Source organism: Macaca nemestrina, chromosome 10, assembly GCF_043159975.1.
Source record: "Macaca nemestrina isolate mMacNem1 chromosome 10, mMacNem.hap1, whole genome shotgun sequence".
Classification (NCBI taxonomy): domain Eukaryota; kingdom Metazoa; phylum Chordata; class Mammalia; order Primates; family Cercopithecidae; genus Macaca; species Macaca nemestrina.
The window spans coordinates 18643974-18666815 of NC_092134.1; the positions used below are offsets into that span (position 1 = coordinate 18643974).

General features: G+C 41.6%; 1 pseudogene; it reads right to left on the reverse strand.

Moving 5' to 3' along the window:
- LOC105495527 (osteoclast-stimulating factor 1 pseudogene) overlaps window positions 1–12872 on the reverse strand; it is a 30712-nt pseudogene extending 17840 nt beyond the window's left edge.
- Window positions 12873–22842: the final 9970 nt, after the last annotated feature.

Genomic DNA, 22842 nt, shown 5'->3' on the forward strand with positions numbered 1-22842 from the left:
ATTGATGGGCATTTGGGTTGGTTCCAAGTCTTTGCTATTGCAAATAGTGCTGCAATAAACATACATTGGCATGTGTCTTTAGAGTAGAATGATTTATAATCCTTTGGGTGTATACCCAGTAATAGCGTTGCTGGGTCAAATGGTGTTTCTGGTTCTAGATCCTTGAGGAATTGCCACACTGTCTTCCACAACCATTTCTCATTTCTACCAGCCGTGTATGAGAGTTCTAATTTCTTCTATTTTGCTCTCATTTAATACTCAAATATGTTTTTTAATCTAAAGTGCCTTTCTATGGTTTATTTGAGTCAGAATCTACAAAATAACCACATGTGGTATTTAGTTAATATGTCAGTTAAGTCTCTTTTAATCAATAATAATTTTCCTTCCTCTTCCACTCTTTAATGTCATGCACTTATAAGGAACCAAGTCATTTATTCTAAATTTTCCACATTTTGGACTAGGTTGATTGCATTCTTGTTTCCTTTGTCCTCTCTATTTATCAGGATCCAAAGTCTGAATGTGAAACTTGACTAGGCCCAAGTTTAATTTATTTTTTGGCAAGAGTAATTCATAGGTGGTATGATATATTACTGGTTGATTACATTAGAAATACCTACTGTCTGGTTGGTAAAAGTCCGACTCGCCGGGTGCGGTGGCTCACGCCTGTAATCCCAGCACTTTGGGAGGCTGAGGCGGGCGGATCACAAGGTCAGGAGATCGAGACCACGGTGAAACCCCGTCTCTACTAAAAATACAAAAAATTAGCCGGGCGCGGTTGTGGGCACCTGTAGTCCCAGCTACTCAGGAGGTTGAGGCAGGAGAATGGCGTGAACCCGGGAGGCGGAGCTTGCAGTGAGCCGAGATCGCGCCACTGCACTCCAGCCTGGGCGACAGAGCGAGACTCCGTCTCAAAAAAAAAAAAAAAAAAAAAGTCCGACTCATCTATTATGAAGTTTACAATCAAATGTTCATTGAATTATTTTATCAGTCATTGCTGATTATTGCCTAGTTCTGTTATTCCATTAGGAGATGCAAAATGATTTTATATATATATATCTCTTCTGCATCTATGAAATGGAATTCTTACATAAAGAAGAACTATCCCTCCTCACCTATTTATTTACCATGAAATATAGTTTGGGCAGAGCTGGGAGTGGTGGCATGGACCTGTAGTAGCAGCTACTCCAGAGGCTAAGGTGGGAGGATTCCCTGAGCCCAGGAAGTCGAGGCTGCTGTGAACTATGGTTGCACCACTGTACTCCAGCCAGGGTGACAGAGAGACCCTGTCTCATAAACAACAACAACAAATATACCATTTGAACAGAGAAGACAGGATAAATGCTTTGTTACTTCTTTTTTGTTATTTACTAGTGTCTAGTAGGATGAGTTGCTGCCATAGCAAATTCAAAAGAGGACCAAAGAGATTTTTTTCAGTATTATTGTAAATTCATGATTTTTTATATTTTAATTCTAATTTTTGAAGGAAGCTCAAAATCGTTTCCACAGGGCACATTCAAATCAGATGGTATGGCTGGACCCTTGTTTGAAGTCCTCTAGGCATTTCCCAACAGTTTAGGTGACATTGTCAGCCAAGGCTCACTGTGGAACATGCCGTGTCCCTCTCTACCCACGCTTGTCTGAGTCTCATCTCTGGACCAGCTGAGAGACCTTGATAAAGATGCCTTTTCCTTTCCCCAAGCCATAATACAGGATGTCAGTATGATTTTCATTTACTCAGCTCAGCTAGTTTGAGTTGAGTAAATGAAATCAAAACAGAGAATTTTTGTCTGTAACCGGGAGCTCCCAAGGGTAGATCAAGAGTTTGGTTTTTGTTGTATTGAGTTCAAGTGATGTAATCAGAATTCCATCTCTCTCTCAATTCCTGGCTGTTGAGAATTTGTGTTGGTGTCATTCTAGGGCAGGCTCTGTTTGCAAAGGGGCCCCAGAGGTTCTTATACAGCCTGTGGGGTCATTATTAGGCTCTTTTATATTCAACTACTTGTTATGGATAAAAAGCATACTCATCAATACATGGAGGTTATTGGCTGCACAGTGAATTATAATAATGCAATTTTAAAGTTTCATAATCATTAGTGCTAAGCTTTACCAAGCGAGTTGTGACTCAGATGCTCAGCAGTACCACAATCTCTAATAGGTTCTTACCCACAGGTGCCTTGTCTCTGCCTGGGAATTCATCTGTTGTAGGTGTGTGCTTGGATGGTGTCAGGAGCTGGCTAGAAGTGGCTGGGAGATGGTATCCCAGGGGCAGCCCTCAATTAGTAACAAGCAGGAGTTCAAGGATAAATTCCCCAGTTCCTCATTTCTCAGCAAGACATCAACTTACAGAGTTTCCCAGAAGTCTCCAGGAGTGCTGAGACAAACATTGTCATGGAGACCCTAACCCAGTGGCACTAGAGGAATTAAAGACACACACAGAAATATAGAGTGTGGAGGGGGAAATCAGGGGTCTCACAGTCTTCAGAGCTGAGAGCCGCAAATGGAGATTTACCCACATATTTATTGACAGCAAGCCAGTGATAAGCATTGTTTCTATAGATTCTAGATTAACTAAAAGTATTCCTTACTGGAAATAAAGGGATGGGCTGAAATAAAGGGATGGGTCTGGCTAGTTATCTGTAGCAGGAGCATGTCCTTAAGGCACAGATCACTCATGCTATTGTTTGTGGTTTAAGAACACCTTTAGCGGTTTTCCGCCCTGGGTGGGCCAGGTGTTCCTTGCCCTCATTCCAGTAAACCCACAACCTTCAGCGTAGGCATCATGGCCATCACGAACATGTCACAGTGCTGCAGAGATTTTGTTTATGGCCAGTTTTGTGGCCAGTTTACGGTCAGATTTGGGGGCCTATCCCCAGCATGTCCCCGTTATTTGTTTTGGAAAGTGGTGAAAGCAAAGGCAGCTTTGTCATGGTGAGCTACTTCTCGCGGGACTCGGGATCTGCATCTGCAGACTATACAAAGACAAACAACACAGATTAATAACACAATCGTCATTAAAATCACAGAGCTTCCAAGTGTTTTTATCCATTTTAATGGGTTACTAGTTGCTAATCTGTCTGCAGCTCCTTCAAGCACTCCAGTTTCTGGCATTAAGGTCAGGTGTGCCTGGGATGCGTTAAATATTTGTTCTTTTAATTTTGCAACATCCAAAGACAAGTTTGCAGAGTATCCTTCTAGATTTTTTTTATTCTTTCCCAAATTTTGATCTTATTAAGAGCCATTAATAGTTTCCACAAATCCTTATGTTTAGCTCCTACAGCAGGCCATATCATTTGAGGTTGAGGTGCCACTATACCGCCATATTTCCAGATAACAGGAAGTCTTGCCATACTTCTTATCATTTCTACCATCTGACCATTTTGTTCAGACCAGCTGAACACAGTGTGGCCGTGGCACACACAATGAGAGGTGCAATTCAAGCTAAACATTCCCTTAGGAGACCAATCAATAATGATTCCATAGGAATAATTGTTCAGCACCTCTGCCTGTTCTGCAATGCAGTCTTGCCAAACTAGTACGTTCATGTTTTCTGGCCAGGTTCAATTTTGTTTACAAATAGGTTTTTGAGGGCGGTATGCCTCAATTATAGGAGCAGATTCATGATGGTGAATACTGAGATTAGAAAGCATGTGTAACTGTGTCATAGAGTGATTACATCCAGACATTATTGCCAGCCAAGATTGATAAATATACCCAATAAGTATAATTGTTCTGTGTCAGCCCATACTCACGGCAATGGTGATCCCCGCTATCATAGCTACCATTAAATTACTCATTGTGGCTGGTTGTCCTGCTTTCCTCAGGTTTTCTTCTGCCATCTGCAACAGCTTCTTGATCGGTCCCCAAGTAGGTGGCTGTGTTCGACGGGTGTTCCTCGTAACAATTGGGCTCCTCCTCAGCATCAGTCTCGACATGGGCGGTCCTCGGGATCCTCCTTGAATCTCTTCCTTAGCATCTGGTTCATGATAAGGTTTAAGGTATCTTGATGGTATCCAAACTGGCTGTTGATTTGGTCCTGGAGAAACACAAGCATAACCTCTACCCCAAGTTGTTATTTTACCTATTTCCCAAATTTTGGTATTGGATCTCTCTACCAAACCAGTTGTTCTGCTTCAGTCTTTGCAGCTGGTTTCTGTAGCTGCTGTTCAGCTGCTGATAACATCTGGCCTTTAGGCAGGCTCAAAAAATTTAAAGTTAATAATGCTAGATTCAGTTGCATCTGGGGTGTCCCACAGTCCCTGTTTTACCCCCTCTGCTTTTGCAACTGCTGTTTCAGGGAGAGATTCACTCTTTTCACTGTGGCTTGTCCTTGAGAATTATACACGATGCCAGTAATGTGTTTAATATTCAATATAGAGAAAAATGTAGCTAGAGCTTGGATAGTATAGCCTGGGGCATTATCTATTTTAATAGAAGCTGGAATGTCCATCACTGCAAAACACTGCAAAAGGTGACATTTAACACAGGCAGAAGACTCTCCTGATTGGCATGTAGCCCAGACAAAGTGAGAAAAGGTGTCCACACATACATGTACGTAAGCTAGTCTCCCAAACGAGGGAACATGTGTGACATCCATTTGCCAAAGAGAATTAGGTTGCAATCCTCGAGGATTAACTCCTCTTGTAAAAGATGAGGAATGTACCATTTGTCAAGTTGGGCATCACTGGATAATAGCTTTATCTTCCTTCCAGGTAATGCTCTATCTGCTTTTGAGACCAGCAGCATTAACATGGGTTAAATTGTGAAAGTGTCTAGCATTAGTTATTGCATTAGCAACTAGGTGATCAGCCATTTGATTCCCTTCAGTTAAGGGTCTTGAAAGAGGTGTATGAGCCCTAATGTGAGTGATGTAAAAAGAGTGCATTCTACTCCTAACTGCTGTTTGCAATTGGGTAAATAAAGTCATCAGTTGTTCATCTGTATGAAATCGTAACTGAGCATATTCAATTAATTGTGTGGAATGAACCACATATGAAGAATCAGAAATCACATTAACAGCCATGTTAAAAGCAGTCAATATCTCAATTATAGCTACAAGCTCTGCTTTTTGAGCTGAAGTATAGGGCGTCTGAAAAACTTTACCTTTCGAACCAGAATAAGAAGCTTTACCATTACTAGACCTGTCTGTAAAAACATTCTCAGCACCTTCAATTGGTTTAAATTTAGTTATTCTAGGAAGGATCCAATTAGTTAATTTCAAAAATTGAAACAGTTTCATTTTAGGAAAATGATTATCGAGAACGCCCACAAAGTCAGCTAAATGGATTTGCCAAGTAAGACTGTTTATAAAAGCTTGCTGTATTTGTGCCTTTGTGAGAGGGACAATAATTTTTCCAGGATCATATCCATGTAATTTAACAATCCAAGTTCTCCCATTAACTATCATAGTAGTGATTTGATCCAAATAAGGAGTTAGAGTCTGTGAATTAGGACGTGGAAGAAAAAGCCGCTCTACAAGATCTTGCTCTTGAACAATTACACCAGTAGGTGAATGCTGAGTTGGAAAATTAGAAAATCTGGAGTCTTCTCTGGATCTATTTTATCTATTTGAGCTTCATGGACTTGCTTTTCAATTAGCTGCAGCTCTGCCTCAGCTTCTTTTGTTAATTGCCAAGGGCTAGTGAAACTAGGATCTCCTCTAAGAATAGAAAATAGATTATTCATGGCATAGGTAGGAATGCCTAGAGCAGGTTGTATCCAATTAATGTCCCCTAGTAATTTTTGAAAGATATTTAATGTTTTCAATTGATCCCTACGTATGGTTACCTTCTGTGGCACAATGGTAGTGTCATTTACTAAGGTCCCCAAGTAGGAGTAAGGAGTAGTAGTCTGAATTTTGTCAGGAGCTATAATTAAACCATCATGAGAAATCAAATTTTGCAAGTGATCATAACATTGGAGTAATATTTCTCAAGTGGGAGCAGCACAAAGTATATCATCCATATAATTAATAATGTAACACTGTGAAAATTTTTTACGAGTAGGTTCAATTGCTTGCCCTACATAAGTCTGGCAGATTGTTGAACTGTTTAACATGCCTTGTGGCAACACTTTTAAATGAAAACACTTAGCAGGCTGCAGGTTGTTTACTGAAGGTATTGCAAATGCAAAACATTCACAGTTTTGTTCAGCTAAGGGGATAGTAAAGAAACAGTCTTTTAAATCTATGACTACAAAAGATCAATTTTTCCGAATCATGGCAGGAGAAGGCAATCCTGGCTATAATGTCCCCACAGTTTGTATAACTGAATTAATGGCTCTAAGATCTGTCACCATTCTCCATTTACCTGATTTTTTCTTAATTATGAAAACTGGGGAATTCCAAGGGGAAAATGTTGGAGCTATGTGTCCATTTTCTAATTGTTCATTAACGAAGTCTTCTAAAACCTCCAGTTTCTCTTTACTTAGCTGCCATTGTTCTATCTGAATTGGTTTATCTGTTAACCATTTTAAAGATATAGGTTCTGGAGGCTTAACAATGGCCATCATCAAAAATGATATCCTAAACCTCGGGGGAACTTTGTCTTTCTGCTTGAAGCGGTTTCTTCAAACCTTGCAAATTTTTTCCTAGTCCCATACCAGGGACATACTCCATTTCATGCATCATATGTTGACTTTGAGGGCTATATAATTGCTCTGGAATTAGAATTTGTGCTCCCCATTGTTGTAATAAATCTCTTCCCCATAAATTTATAGGTACAGAAGTTATAATTGGTTGACTAGTCTCAGGTTGTCCATCGGGCCCTTCACAATGCAAAATATGACGACTTTGATATACTTCAGGGGCTTTACCAACTCCAACTATGTTAAATTGAGCAGGCTGAATTGGCTATGCCGACGGCCAGTGCTGTAGAGAAATGATTGAAATGTACGCTCCTGTATCTTCCAAACCTTTAAATTTCTTTACCTGAATAGTTATTTCACAGGTAGGATGTTTATCAGTAATTTGATTTATCCAATAAGCTGCTTTGCCTTGTTTATTTGTGCTTCAAAATCCTCCCATTCATTTAATTTCACTTTTCCCGTTTCCACATATGGCACAATGAGGAGCTGTGCTATGCGCTCTCCTGGCTCTGCTTTCCAGGGGACAGAAGTAGATACAACAATTTGAATTTCCCCATTGTAATCTGAACCAATGACTCCTGTGTGTACTTGCACCCCTTTTAAATTTAAACTAGACCTTCCTAGAAGTAATCCTATTGTCCCCACTGACAAGGGTCCGTAGACCCTTGTTGGGACCTTTTGCGGGGGTTCCCCAGGCAGAAGGCTCACAGCTGTTGTGCAGCATAAATCTATTGTGGCACTACCGGCTGCGGCGGGGGACAGACATCGCACAGCGGGGAGGGAATGGCCTGAGCCAGAAATGTACTGGTTTGGAATGAGGCCCGGGACAGGCCCCTCATGGCTTTTCCCGAAATCGGGTTTCCATCTTTATCAAACTTAGAGTGACACTGATTAACCCAATGTTTTTCTTTTTTTACATTTTGGACATATTTCAGGCTCAGTAGTTTTCTTTCTTCCCCTATCTGGTGGCCTGACTCGCTGATTTTTTCCTACATTCTTTTTTAGTATGACCTTGCTTCCCACAGTTAAAGCAAGCTTCAGGAAATGGAGTATTTCCTTTACCCACTCTCAGTCCTGCCATTGCCTGGGCTAGCAGAGTAGCCTTATGCAGATTGCCTCCGATATCATCATAGTCCTTGATATAATCAACTAAATGTGCTTTCCCTCTAATAGGTTGCAGAGCAGCCTGGAAATCGGGATTAGCATTGTCGAAAGCTACACTATATCCTGAGCAGCCTAATCTGCAGTCACCTTTTTTAAGAGACTCCTGTAACTGAGCTATAAAATCTGCATACGGTTCTTTTGGTCTCTGTTTGACAGCACTAAAGGAAGGGTATTGTTCTCCACCTGAAGTGATTTTTCCCCAAGCTCTAATGCACACTCCTAAGCTACTCTATGGCATCCTGCTGCATGACCACTTGTGCATCTAAACCAGTCCAAGTGCCGACCCCCAAAAGTTGATCTGCAGTTATATTAATTTGAGGTTGGGCCTGGGCATTGTGAGCAGCCTGAATGGAAGCTTCATCTGCCCGCCAAGTTTTAAATTGTAAGAACACAGCAGCAGTTAGACAAACTCGAGTAAGAGGGTCCCAGTCGGTAGGAATCATCCGACTGGAGATTCTTTAACAGTTTTTTAAACATTCTTTAACAGTCCCATTACAAAAGGAGAACCTGGTCCATACTGGTTAATAGCTTGTTTAAATTCTTTGAGTAATTTAAAAGGAAAAGGCTCAAATGTAGCTATAACATTACCCTGTTGGTCTGGGGGGGTGTATTCTAACAGGGAACTGCCAAGCCTCTAAATCACCCTCTTTTCTAGTTTGTTGAATTCCTGCCTAAGTAGAACTGAGAGCGGTCGCTTGAGGCGCTGCTTGAACAGTCACTGGCGCAACTACTTTTCGCCCAGTGTCCTCCGGAAAAGAAAGATCTGGGGGGTCAGGCCACATTTTTTCTTCAAAATAAGGAGGGGGTGCAGAATGGTAGGGATGAACCTCTTCCTCCTTTGCCGCTTTAGCTTTAGCTGGCAAACAAACCTGCTCTGTTACCTCTTCTGTTACTTCATTTTACTCTCCTTCCTCCTCATCATCAGTGTGAAAAGGTTCCGAGGTAGAATGAACCAGAGCCCACACTTGTCCCATTGTTACTCTGATGCTTCCAAGTGCCCCTTCTTACTCACCACGGGGATAGCTTAAGAGTATTCGGGCGTCCTCCAGCTTAGTTCCACGTTCTCCCACCGTCACCCCAGTGACCCTTTGGCCTGAGTTCGAGCCTCCACATTGGGAGCCGCTTGCTGAGACCAGCTTGGTCATGGAGACCCTAACCCAGCGGCGCTAGAGGAATTAAAGACACACACACAGAAATACAGAGTGTGGAGGGGGAAATCAGGGATCTCACAGCCTTCAGAGCTGAGAGCCCCACACAGAGATTTACCCACGTATTTATTGACAGCAAGCCAGTGATAAGCATTGTCTCTACAGATTCTAGATTAACTAAAAGTATTCCTTACTGGAAATAAAGGGATGGGCCAAAATAGAGGGATGGGTCTGGCTAGTTATCTGCAGCAGCAGCATGTCCATAAGGCACAGATTGCTCATGATATTGTTTGTGGTTCAGGAATGCCTTTAACGGTTTTCCACCCTGGGTGGGCCAGGTGTTCCCTGCTCTCATTCCGGTAAATCCACAACCTTCAGTGTGGGCGTCATGGCCATCACAAACATGTCACAGTATTGCAGAGATTTTGTTTATGGCCAGTTTTGGGACCAGTTTATGGCCAGATTTGGGGGCCTATCCCTAGCACAGGAGGATTGAGTCCCAGCTGCCCACACCAGTCACCTATTCATTAATTGGCTTCTTTTCTTCTCTGTCTCATTCCCTAGCTCTACTAGTGGTACTTTCAGGGGTCACCTCCCAAATGGATTAAATGCCCTCAAATCTTTATCCCCCCGCTCAGGAGGAATTCTGTCTAAGACAAACCACAAGTTTAATATATGAAATGTTTCTTTTTTTTTCAGTGTAACAAACAAGACACGCACAAATCGGAAATATTACCACTTCTAATACTGGTACTCAAACATAGACTTATTACTGTTACATGATTTTTATTTCTTTCTGGTAAATAACTTTACCTGCCTAGACTCAGGAGTCGGATTGAAATGTCAGACTTACTGCAGGTTAGGTGAAGACGGGATGATGGTTGACAATTGAGGACTGGGGACATGGGACCTGGAAAACTTTCAAAAGCCTCTTCCCAGTTAGACAGCCCCCTTTTAGTGTTACATTTGGCTCTTCACAGGAAGAGATGTCTCAATGATCGGCTCCAACCAAATCAAATAAATGTTGATGATTTTATAATCCAGTACTAAAAACAGCACACACCAACCACGTGCTGTTTAGATTATTTTATTGATCTAAATATATGGATAAGTAAGTGCATGTTTGTATATGTGACATATATCATATATACATATATAAGAATATTTATTATATAATCTGTTTATATATGTTTTTATATTACATATAGTTTTTTTCTCTTGCTAGGATGTTTTATATATTTAATCTATATTTATTTTTATCATTTTAAAATTTTTTTTTGTTAAGACAGAGTCCTGCTTTGTCACCCAGGTTGGAGTGCAGTGGCATGATCTTGGCTTACTACAGACTCGACCTCCCTGGGCTCAGGTGATCCTCCCAACTCAGCCTCCCGAGTCACTGGGATCACAGGCATGTGACACCACACCTGGCTAGTTTTTGTATTTTTAGTAGAGACAGGGTTTCGCCATGTTGCCCAGGCTGATCTTGAACTCCTGAGCTCAAGCAATCGCCCACCTTGGCCTCTCAAAGTGCTGGGATTACAGGTGTAAGCCACGGTGCCCAGCCCAATGTATATTTATAACATTCCCCACAATCATCTTGGGTTGGCACCAAGGCCTTTAAAAATATAGAAATTTAAAATGAAGGGAAGGCTAGAAAACTATAAAAAACTCAACACCCTTTAAAAAAATTTTTTTTAACTGTCATAGAATGCAAATAATATAAAGTTCACCATCTTAACCATTTTAAGCATACAGTGCAGTGGTGTTAAGTATATTCACATTGTTGTGCAGCTGATCTTCAGAATATTTTTATCTGGCCAGGAGCGCTGACTCACACCTGTAATCCCAGCACTTTGGGAAGCTGAGGCGGGTAAATCACCTGACATCACGAATTTGAGACTAGCCTGGACAACATGGTGAAACCCTATCTCTACTAAAAATACAAAAATTAGTTGAGCACAGTGGCGGGCGCCTCTAGTCCTACCTATTCAGGAGGCTGAGGCAGGAAAATTGCTTGAACCCAGGAGGTGGAGGTTGCAGTGAGCCGAGATCACACCACTGCACTCCAGCCCGAGTGATAGAGTGAGACTCCATCTCAAAAAAAGAAAAAAAAAAAAAGAAAATCTTCCTCTTGCAAACCTGAAACTCTATACCCATTAATCAATGGCCACCACCATTCCACTTTCTGTTTCTATGAATTTGACTATTTCAGATACCTCATATGAATCATACAGTATTCGTCCTTTTGTGATTGGCTTATTTCACTCAGCATAATATTCTCAAGGTTCATCTGTGTTAGAGCATGTGTCAGAAATTCCTTCCTGGCCAGGTGCAGTGGCTCACGCCTGTAATCCCAGCACTTTGGGAGGTCAAGGCAGGCGGATCACTTAAGGTCAGGAGCTTGAGACCAGCCTGGCCAACGCGGTGAAATGCCATCTCTACTAAAAAGAAAAAAATTAGCTAGGTGTGGTGATGGGTGCCTGTAGTCCCAGCTACTTGGGAGGCTGATGCAAGAGAATTGCGTGAACCTGGGAGGTGGAGGTTGCAATGAGCGGAGATTGCACCACTGCACTCCAGCCTGGGTGACAGAGCAAGACTGTGTATCAAAAAAAAAAAAAAAAAGAGAGAAATCCCTGTCTTTTTAACACTGAATCATATTACTCTTTTTTTAAAAGACTCTTAAAATGTTTATTCTTGTCAGAATAGCTGATGATTTTCTATTATGTATTTTGGTTTATTATTATAGTAAGCCTTCCCTCCTTTGAAAAATCCATTCAAAATACGTCAATCCTTGAGGTAAAGAAGTTTAACCAAAATACCATCCTGATTTTTTTTTCCCCCAAGACAGAGTCTTGCTCTGTCTCCCAGGCTGGAGAGAAATGATGCAATCTTGGCTCACTGCAACCTCCACCTCCCAGGTTCAAGCAATTCTCCTACCTCTGCCTCCCCAATAGGGATTACAGGTGTGCACCACCACATTCGGTTAATTTTTGTATTTTTTAGTAGAGACGGGGTTTCACCATGTTGGTCAGGCTGGTCTCGAACTCCTGACCTCATGATCCACCTGCCTCGGGCTCCCAAAGTGCTGAGATTACAGACATGAACCACTGCGCCCAGCACTCATTTTGTTAAAGAAAAAAATTATAAAATTCCTTTAGCTTGATAAATAGAAATCATCTCTTCTTGTTCTACTCTGGTGAACATAAATGTATTTTATACAGTAAAGAATCCAGTCATTTATTGGTAAACCAAAGGTAAGAACCCTTCATTTACCTGTTCTACTCCAACACAGTACAACACTGCCATGTTCATATGTACTTAAAAAATAATTACCAACCCTCTTCTGGCAGACAAAGTTTTGGAATAGCAAGAGCATTGCTTAATGTTCGAACTGCATCTGTCTCCTGTTTCTTTTACAGGAGAGATCCATGGGCGTTGTTAACCATTCCCAAAGCCAGCTTCTTCTCATTGTTTCTTCAGCCTGTTCTGACACCTTTTGCCTGAAGCAACTGGACAATATCTGCATAACCCTTCCAGGCAGCAGCATGCAAAGCTGTGTCTCGCAACTTGTTCTGTTGGCTCAGTTAAATCCTCGGTTGAGTAAATAGCATTTCCACTATGTCTCTGAAATCCCATGACAAACCTAGTCTAAGGCAGTGCTTCCAGCCTCGTCTAAGCCATTAACACCCACTCGGTTGTCCAAACACTCTTGCAACCAACTCAAGTTGCCTCTTTTTGCTCCTTCAGACATAGATTGTCAATGGATTCTGCCTGCTCAGCCGCATAGTTGCTTGGAGTTTGTCCAGTCCTGCCTTTGGAGGTGCCTTTCCACCAATTGACGTCATTCATATCAGTAATGTAGATGATATCACCTGCCTCAAAGCATAGTTCATCTGGAGTTCTGGGTTCAAATGTATAGAGGGCTCTGAAGACTTTATCTTACCCTGGTTTGACTGGTTTGGGTGGCAGCTTCGACATCTCACTTCCTTGAGCTAGTGAGTTGCAAATTCTAAAGATGACGCTGAAAAGCCCCGCTTGCCTGCTACCTGGCTCTCCAAACACCTCAAGGTTACTTTTTGTCTGGTTTACAGTTATTTGCCTTCAAGGACTGGCGCCCACCCTTGGCTCTCAATGATATTTCATTGTATGGATATACCACATCTTGTTTATCCGCTTACCCACTGGGGAACACTTGGCTTCCTTCCACCTTTTGGCTATTGCAAACAATGCTGCTATGAATATAAATGTATCAATACCTCTTCAAGTCCTGCTTTCAGTTCTTTTGGGCATATATCTAGAGTGGAACTGCTGGATTCAACACCCTTCATTTTTAATTTTTACAAGCCTCTTCCCTCTGAGACCACCAGCTGGAGTTTACCACAGAGAAAACAAGAAAGAATGAGCTGAGCTGACCTCTGTTCTGGGGTTTCTGTTAAGGCCAGTTCTAAATGAATTTTGAGACCCTCTTGTGGGATTACCCAAGAACACTTTTTGCCATAACTTGTTCTCAGATTACAGAGTCTTCTCTTCCTCAGCTGCCCCCAATTTACCACCGTATTTCCTCTGTTCTCATAGTCAGCCACTAAGGCTGCTGGTCCTTCACGGGATCTTCATGGACATCTGGATAAAGTTCAAACTCTTTAGCAAGGCAAACAGAAACACCGTATTTGTAATCCGGTTCTTGCCTACCTCTTTAGACTTATGCCTGAGTGTTCCTACAGATGCATGGCATTTTGAAATGGAATGGGGTGTCAGGAATGAGTGATAAGGCTCAGGAATGGGAAGACAGCAATGCGTGTATATGTACATGTATACAATTATAAAACATTTGTGCGTGTGTGTCTGTGTGTGTATGTGTATGGGTATATAGATAGATAAATTAATTTTTTTTTTTGCCACCATGCCCGGCTAATTTTTTTTTTGTAATTTTTATTTTTAGTAAAGATGGGGTCTCACTATGTTGCCCAGGTTTGTCTCTGACTCCTGGGTTCAAGTGATCCTCCTGCCTCAGCCTCTTAAAGGGCTGGGATTACAGGTGTGAGCTGCCATGGCTAGCTGATAAATAGACTAATTTTATATAGATGGAGTCATTTTCTATATGTGTATCTCTTTAAATTTATTTGTTTTTTTTTTTTTTTTTTTTTGAGACAGAGTCTCACTCTGTGGCCCAGGCTGGAGTGTGGTGGCATGATCTTGGCTCACTGCAACCTTTGCCTCCTAGGTTCAAGCGGTTTTCCTGCCTCAGCCTCCTGAGTAGCTGGGATTACAGGCACGCGCCACCACGCCTGGCTAAGTTTTCATCTTTTCAATCGAGATGGGGTTTCACTATGTTGGCCAGTCTGGTCTCAAACTCCTGACCTCAAGTAATTCACCTGCCTCGGCCTGCCAAAGTGTTAGGATTACAGGCATGAGTCACCGGACCTGGCTTCATTCTCTGTATAATTTTAAAACTCTGTATAATTTTAATATAAAATATTTCAAGCATAATCAAAAATAAAGAAATAGCTAAATAAATCCCCATTTATTCATTATCCATCTTACCAACTCACAGCCATCTTACTTCATTGATACTTCCAACCTCTCCTCCTTCAATTATTTTGAAGCAAATCCCACATGTCATATTGTTTTTATACTTAATATCTTAGTATATATCTCTAAAAGATAAGAACTCATTTTTAAAATAAAGGCTTTAAGATCACTCTTGGTGTTGTACATCCTATGGAGGTTGGACAAATGTGTAACAACATGTATTTGTTGGAACCGAACTGTCGATTCCCTCCTGGGCAGGGGTCACCGTGAAGGATCACCGACACGAGATTCACAGCAGAGAGTTATTTATTACTAGCGCGCTAGGGTCCCAAGCTCTAAGTTGGCCCTGGGACCCCGAGTGCTTGTTACAGGTTGTTTATATAGGCAAACACAAGTTCAAACACAGCTTAGGGCGCGAAATTCAAACAAAGCTTTAGGCGCGTGGTAATTGGGTCTGTCTATGGCCTGAGCAAGGTATCTTGTTCTGATTGGTTGGGGCGGGACCTTAGGAGGTTCTTTCCTGGAATTGCTGATTCCGGGAACATCGGGAACATTGAGTCAGGGTGGGACCCCATGAGGTTATCAGGGTGGGACCTCATGAGGCTATCAGGGTGGGACCTCATGAGGCTATTTCCCGGAATTGTCTTTCTATTTGGGTTCTGGGAACATCGGGGGGCTATCCGTGGCCATCTGGGGTTTAAGTTTCATGATGGCCAAGCTCTCTAAATTTTATGAGGCTTAGGAATTATGAGGCCTAGTTTCATATTCACCTTATAGTATCATAATCAGAAGTTTCGCTGCCTTAATAATCCTCTAGAATAGGGGTCCCCAGTCCCTGGGCCATGAACTGGTTCCTGTTCGTAGAAAATGGGCCACACAGCAGGAAGTGAGCAGAGGGTAAGCAAACAAAGCTTCATCTGTATTTTCAGCTGCTCGCCGTCACTCCCCTTACCACCTGACTCCGCCTCTTGTCAGGGCAGTAGCTGCATTAGATTTTTTTTTTTTTTTTTTTTTGAGACAGATCTTGCTCTGTTGCCCAGGCTCTGGAGTGCAGTGGTGTGGTCTCGGCTCACTGCAATCCCCACCTCCCAGGTTCAAGCAATTCTCCTGCCTCAGCCCCCTGAGTCGCTGGGATTACAGGTGTGCACCACCATGCTCAGCTAATTTTTTTATGTTTAGTGGAGACAGGGTTTCACCATGTTGGCCAGGCTGGTCTGAAACTCCTGACCTCGGGTGATCTGCCCACCTCGACCTCCCAAAGTGTTGGGATTACACGTGTGAGCCACTGTGCCCAGCCTGCATTAGATTCTCATAGGAGCACGAACCATATTGTGAACTGTGCATGCAAGGGTTATAGCCTGCATGCTCCTTATGAGAATCTAATGCCTGATGATCTGTCACTGTCTCCCATCACCCATAGATGGGACCATCTAGTTGCTGGAAAACAAGCTCAGGGCTCCCATTGGTTCTACAACATGGTGAGTTGTATAATTATTTCATTATATATTACAACATAATGATAATTGAAATAAAGTGCACAAGAAATGTAATGTGCTTGAATCATCCTGAAACCATATCCACCACCCCCACCACTCCATCCTGTCCATTGAAAAATTGTTTTCTACAATACCAGCTCCTGGTGCCAAAATGGTTGGGGACTGCTACTCTAGAACTCTTTTATTATTTATTTATTTTTCTTCAATTAACCCAAAAGCTAGATAGAACTCTTAAAACATAACTGCAGTGTCATTATCATAATAATTCCCTAATAACATCAAGTTTCTAACCAATCCTTAAATTTTCTTAAATGCAGCTGGGCACCATGGCTCACACCTGTAATCCCAGCACTTTGGGAGGCTGAGGTGGGAGGATTGCTTGAGCCCAGGAGGCCGTGCCTGCAGTGAGCTATGATTGTGCCACTGTGCTCCAGTCTGGGCAGCAGAGCAACACTCTGTCTCAAGAAAAAAAATTTCTACATGCTTTTTTATTTTTTAACAACCTGTTTGAATCAAGATCCAAATAAAAGTCAGATGTTGTTTTCGGTTAATATATCTCTCAAGACACTTTTGATCTATAGATGCTTGCTATCTGTTTCTATAGCTCTGTATTTATCTATAGCTAGATACAAAGGTGTAGGCCTACATAGAAATACGATTCCATTTATTTGTATTTATTGTGTTATTTTCTTTTTGTCCATAGAGTTTTCCCCAGTCTGGACGTTCCTGGCTGAATCTCTGCGCTGTCATTTTGCCCCCACGTGTTTTATGAATTGATAGTTAAGCCTAGGGGCTTGATCGGGTTCAAGTCCAATTTTTGTTTTTGTTTGCAAAACTACTTCACAGGTGGTGTCTGTTCTTCCATTAGAAGGTACATTACACCTGCTTGTGTATCTTTTGTGATGTTAATGGACACTGACCATCAGTGCCAAAACTCATTACTTCATAGGGTGCAAAATGGTGATATTCTAATTGCACCATTGCATCTTCATTAATTGTGTAGAGTACTTCTGTGAAGAGAAACTTCTGTTCATGTCCTTTTTTTTTTTTTTTTTTTTTTTTTTTTAGAGAGAGAGAGACTCTTACTTGGTCACCCAGGCTGGATTGCAGTGGTGCAATCATTGCTTACTGCAGCCTCGAATTCCTGGGCTCAAGCAATCCTCCCACCCCAGCCTCCCAAGTAGCTGGAACTGCAGGCATGTGCCACCACACCTCGCTAATTTTTGTATTTTTTGTACAGATAGTGATTTCATTGTGTAGCTCTGGCTTGTCATGAACATACACTCTTTTATTACCTTAAGGTATCATTCTTACATGAAAAGCAGGGTAAATGTTTATTTCTTTTCCTTTATTTTCCAATTTTCAAAATAATGAGTTGGTTTCCTAGCATCCCCTAAAAGGAATTAGTGAATTCTTGAGTGTCATTATGAACTCTTGAATTCAAATGTATTTAATGTATTTCAATGTGTTATCCTTATTTATGCTCAAATTCTCTCGTTTTTAGCCAGTGAGAGCCTATCCTATCAGCTTCCGAGTCCTTTGTCCAGACCTCAGGAGTTTTTAACAGCTTCCCAGCCTTTTGGTATAAAAATATGCCCCCTGCCCATCCATTTCCTTCCCCCAACCTGTAATCAGTCATTTAGCCAAGAAGCCTTGGTTCCTTTCAGTGTAAATTAATATTTGGAGACCACAATCTGAGCATAATGGGAAATTTTTCAATACAAAACATTCAATATGTTTTATTTAATTAATTAAAGAAAAATAATTCCTTGTACAGGAGAAAAAGAAAAGGGAAGAAATTTAGTACAACTTTCTTTACCACAAAAGATAGCCTTTTCTTTAAAAAATCTACATAAAGACAATAAGGTCGTGAAAAATATTGAGTTCTTAGAATCATGTTTGAAACAAACTTCAGGATGGGTATAGTAGCGCACACTGTAATCCCAGCACTGTGGGAGACCAAGGTGGGAGGATTACTTGAGGCCAGGGGTTGGAAACCAGGCGAGGCAACATAGAGACACTCCCATCTCTATAAAAATAAAAATTAAAATTAAAATTAAAAAAGTAGCCAGGGGTGGTGGCACATGCCTATAGTCGCGGGGCTGGGGCCAAAGAATGGCTTAAGCCAGGTGGTTGAGGCTGCAGTGAGCCATGTTTGCACCACTGCACTCCAGCCTGGGCAACAAATCAAGACCCTGCTTCTAAAATATAAATAAATAAGTAAATAAATAGGACAAATTGCAATATTTGACAGTTTGAATACCTGAAAAGATTAAGAAGTGAGTATTCTTTATTACTTCTCACTTTCCCTCCCCCCATCCTGACTTCTTAGTTATATTGTTTTATTTTGTCAACGTTCGTAACATGAATATTCTATTTTTGTAATCATGATTTTCATAGCTCTTTTTGAAGTTTTAAAATTTTTAAGTTTTTATTGATACATACAAATTGTATCTCTTTCTGATGTGCAACATGATGTTTTAAAATATGTATATATTGTGAAATGGCTAAATCAGGTTAATTATTAACATATGTGTTACCTCACATACTGATTTATTTGAAGTGAAAACACTTAAAATCTACTCTTAGCACAGTTCTTTAATCTTAATTTTCTATTTAAATGGGCACAGCACTGAGCATCAGTCCTTTTCTTTATACCTGAGTTCTTTGTTTTGATATATGTTTGTCAAGATTTAGCCATCAATTTTTCATGGCATATATTCACTAATTTAATTATTCAAAGTTTTCCTATACAAACTATGCTGCAGTGAACCTTGACAGTGTGTGTGTATTTTTTTGGTGGATATCTATGATTTAGATGTTGAGTCTAAAATGCAAAGTTGCTAGGTGAAACAAATGTATACATTTTTTATAAATTCTCCCAAATTGCCCTCCAAAAATTTCTTTTCTCTTTTTTGGATACAGGGTCTCACTCTGTCGCCCAGGCTGGAGGGCAGTGGCAGGATCTCAGCTCACTGCAGCCTCGACCTCCCAGGCTGAAGTGATCCTCTCTCCTCAGCCTCCTGAGTAGCTGAGACTACAGGAACACACCACCATGCCTGGCTACTTTTTGTATGTGTGTGTGTGTGTGTGTGTGTGTGTGTACTGTCTGTAGAGTTGGGGCTTTGCCGTGTTGTCCAGGCTGGTCTTAAACTTCCGAGCTCAAACAATCCACCCCCTGTTCAGCCTCCCAGAGTGCTGGTATTATAGGCGTCAGCTACTGTGCCTGTCCTGCCCTGCACAAATTTCTACCACTTTGTCCTCTCATCTGTATTCATGAAGGTATGTCGCTCCATACCCCCATCAACTCTAGTTATCATCACTAGTTTAAGTTTGCCAATCTGAGAGGTAGTCTAATCCTAGTTGACAGCATGGTGTCTGGAGGAAGATTCCCTGGGTTCAAATCCCAGCTCTGTCACGTATTGGATATATCACCGTGTCTCCGGTTTTCTCACCAGTAAGTTAGGTATAATAGTAAAAGTCATATCATAGAGTTGCCGTGTGGATTAAGTAAGTCCTTATGTTCAGTGTAGAGTGCTGAGAACATGCTCAACATAGTAATATAAAGAATTTAAGTGTTTGCTGTTAATATTGTAGGGCCCCAAGTAGTATCACATCATGTAATGGATGTTTTGTCATTGTGAGTGGGGATGGGTGCAATGTTTAATAATCAGAAACAGAGATACTATCTTTGTGAAAGAATATCCAATCTTGAAAGAAAAAAGACAATGACTTGTGAAAATATGTATTGCAAAATTAAAAAGAAAATATAGAAACCTAGAAGTGGTAGCATTCTAACGGTTGATATCTTTGGGTGGTGATACGGTTTGGCTCTGTGTCCCCACCCAAATTTCATCTCACGTTGTAATCCCCAAAATCCCCAAGTGTTAAGGGCAGGACCTGGTGGGAGGTGTTTGGATCATGGAGGTGGTTTCCCCCACGCTGTTCTCCTGTTAGTGAGGGAGTTCTCAAGAGATCTGATGGTTTTATAAGGAGCTCTTCCCCTCTTTGCTTGTTTGCTTTCTCCTTCCTGCCACTTTGTGAAGAAGGTGCCTGCTTCCCTTTCGCCTTCTGCCATGATTGTAAATTTCCTGGGGCCTCCCCAACCATGCTGCACTGTGAGTCAATTAAATCTCTTTCCTTTATAAATTACCCAGTTTCAGGCAGTTTCTTTCTTTCTTTCTTTCTTTCTTTCTTTCTTTCTTTTTCAGCCAGTGCTGGTGTCTCAGCCTCATGAGTAACTGGGATTACAGCCACCATGCCTGGCTAATTTTTGTATTTTTAGTAGAGATGGGGTTTTGCCATGTTGGCCAGGCTGTTCTGGAACTCCTGGCCTCATGCGATCTGCCTACCTCGGCCTCCCAAAGTGCTGGGATTACAAGTGTGAGCTACGAGACTCAGCCTCAGGCAGTTCTTTACAGCAGTGTGATACAGGTGATGAGGTGTGATACAGGTGATGAAGGAAATGGTCTTTCTTCCTAATGCTAGAAGGGTGTATCTTAGCTTCGGACACCTAAAAGAAAGTTCAGAGTCAGCTAGTCTGCTTCCTTGCTAGGGGGCGAGGGCTGGGAAAAGAGGGGGTGACTGGTCAGCCTTGGGCATAGGAAGCTGTTTCAGCCTGTGCGTGGTTCCCCACAACTAAAGAGCCAGTTGTTTCTAGGTTATAATTTTCCAGGTGCAAGAAGTGGGGGTCAGGGCAGGAGAATTAGCCCGTGTGTCTCCGCCTGTTTTAGTGCCTGCATTGGGCAATGCTTCCTCCCTTAACGACCGTCCAAAACCCGGGGTCTGCACATGCACATGGGGGGCGCCCCACTTGTGTCGAAAAGTATGCCTCTGGAAATATGCTCTATAAAAGTGAGCTAATTGAAACTTACACGTCTCTCCACTAGCCCAGAGAGTTGTTCTTATCTGTCCATAGGGAGCAGGTGGGTGGCAGAGGCCACCAGACACTCCCTTCCTAGAATGTTCCAGAAGCTCTTTCATGCAGCTGTAGAAATAAGTCGGGACGTCCCTCATGCTTATTTTCATTTAGGTGCTGTCTTTAACTTTTTAAAAATTTTAGTCACAAGTCACTGAAAGTTTCAACAGGTGAGTGTGAGATCATGTTGCGTTCACCTAACAGAGCACCCGGCAATGAGTCTGAGCATGATAAATATGTGCCAAGTGTCACTGAATTGGAACTGGGATTTAAAGAGACAATCAAACAGCAATTTCTGTTAACCCTCCAAGTTATCCAAATCCAAATCTTCCTTTATGATTCAAATTCTAGTTGTTAGTTGTTTCTTTTTTCCTTCTTCTTTTTTTTTTTTTTTTTTTTTTTTTTTTTTTTTTTTGCTGTATGACTTCCAATAGGTGGCTTAACCTTTTGAATGCAGTTTATTTTTTATTTTTTATTTTTTGAGAGACAGGGTCTTGCTCTATTGCCCAGGCTGGAATGCACTGGTGTGATCACAGCTCACTACAGCCTCAACTTCCTAGGCTCAAGTAATCCTTCCTCCTCAGCCTCCCAAGCAGCTGGGACTATAGGTGTGTACCACCATGCCCAGCTAATTTTTAATTTTTTTTGTAGAGATGGGGTTCTCACTTTGTTGCTGAGGCTGGTCTCAAATGCCTGGGTTCAAGCAATCCTCCCACCTTGGCTTCCCACAGTGCTGAGATTATCGGTATAAGCCACTGCACCCAGCCTGAATGCAGTTTCTTCTTGCAGAATGGATATAAGTGTGTTCACCTCATAGAGTTGCTGCAAGAATTAATTGAAAAAATAAATGTAAAGTTCCTAGTATGATTCTTGGCATACATCAGACACTGGAAAAATGATATTAACCACGAATGTGCCATGTAATTTACACACATTATTTTAATTAATTCTTCCAACAGCCCTTTGTGGTAGCTATTTTACTCTTTAGCTCCATTACGAAAAAGAGAAAATAATGGCTCAAGTAGGGGAAACAACTTGTTCAAATCACCCAGTGAGCCAGGGAAAGCCAGGATGAGAAAATAGACCTTTATGCTTCTTAAAGTTTTAGCAAACGGTGCACCACTTCCTTTCCTATTCTCCACCCTAGGTACCTTCTTTGCCCAACATCTGTTCTTTGACCTCAGTAGGGATACTTGCTGGTCAATTAGAAACCAACCCCTTACTGAAACTTGCTTTTAAAAGCCCAACCTCCCTGCCCTGTCAGCAAGTGGTCCTCCTAAGTAGCAAGTGCTGTACAATGAACTCACACAGAAGTTTCTATATGATTTTTTTAACAAGGTGTGGAGTATACTGCTAGCCAAACTCTACAATTGGCTAGGGGTTGGTTACTGCCACATAAAACCAAGTTGTGACACTCTTACAGCTACTGGTATTTCCTTTCTTGAAGTTTTGTAGCTGGGAACTCACCAGTTGAGCAGAGAGGGAGGTTTCAGAGAGGGAGGCAGGGTAGTGACCAGTCCAGGGGACACTGAGCCAAATGGTCACAGCAAATCAGAGTGCCCTGGTTTTCCTGAGTTTTAAGACACTTCGTTCCCTGTTTATAGACTTGTCTATCAATTGCTCCCAATGAATAATCTGATTAGGTTGAACCACATGAAATTTTTGACATTTGAATGCTTTTAAGCTACAAAAGCAGCACGTTTATATATAGTTCAATCTAATACACACTAGGTTTGCTGATAGAAAAAAAGAGGGAGGGCTTCTTTCTCCAGACTACTTCTAATACCAGTTATCATGAGCTTATAAGTATGGCTGGTGCTGTGCTAAGTGTGCCACTTACATCAGCTTGTGTAGTGGGTGACATCATCATCTCAGTGATCCATAGGGATTATGCATTTTCAATAAGTCCACTTTTCTGAGGTTCAGAGAGTGAGCTTCTCACCTAAAGTCACAGAGCTGTCCGACCTTAAAGACATTGTTTACAAACACCAAGCTATATTCACTT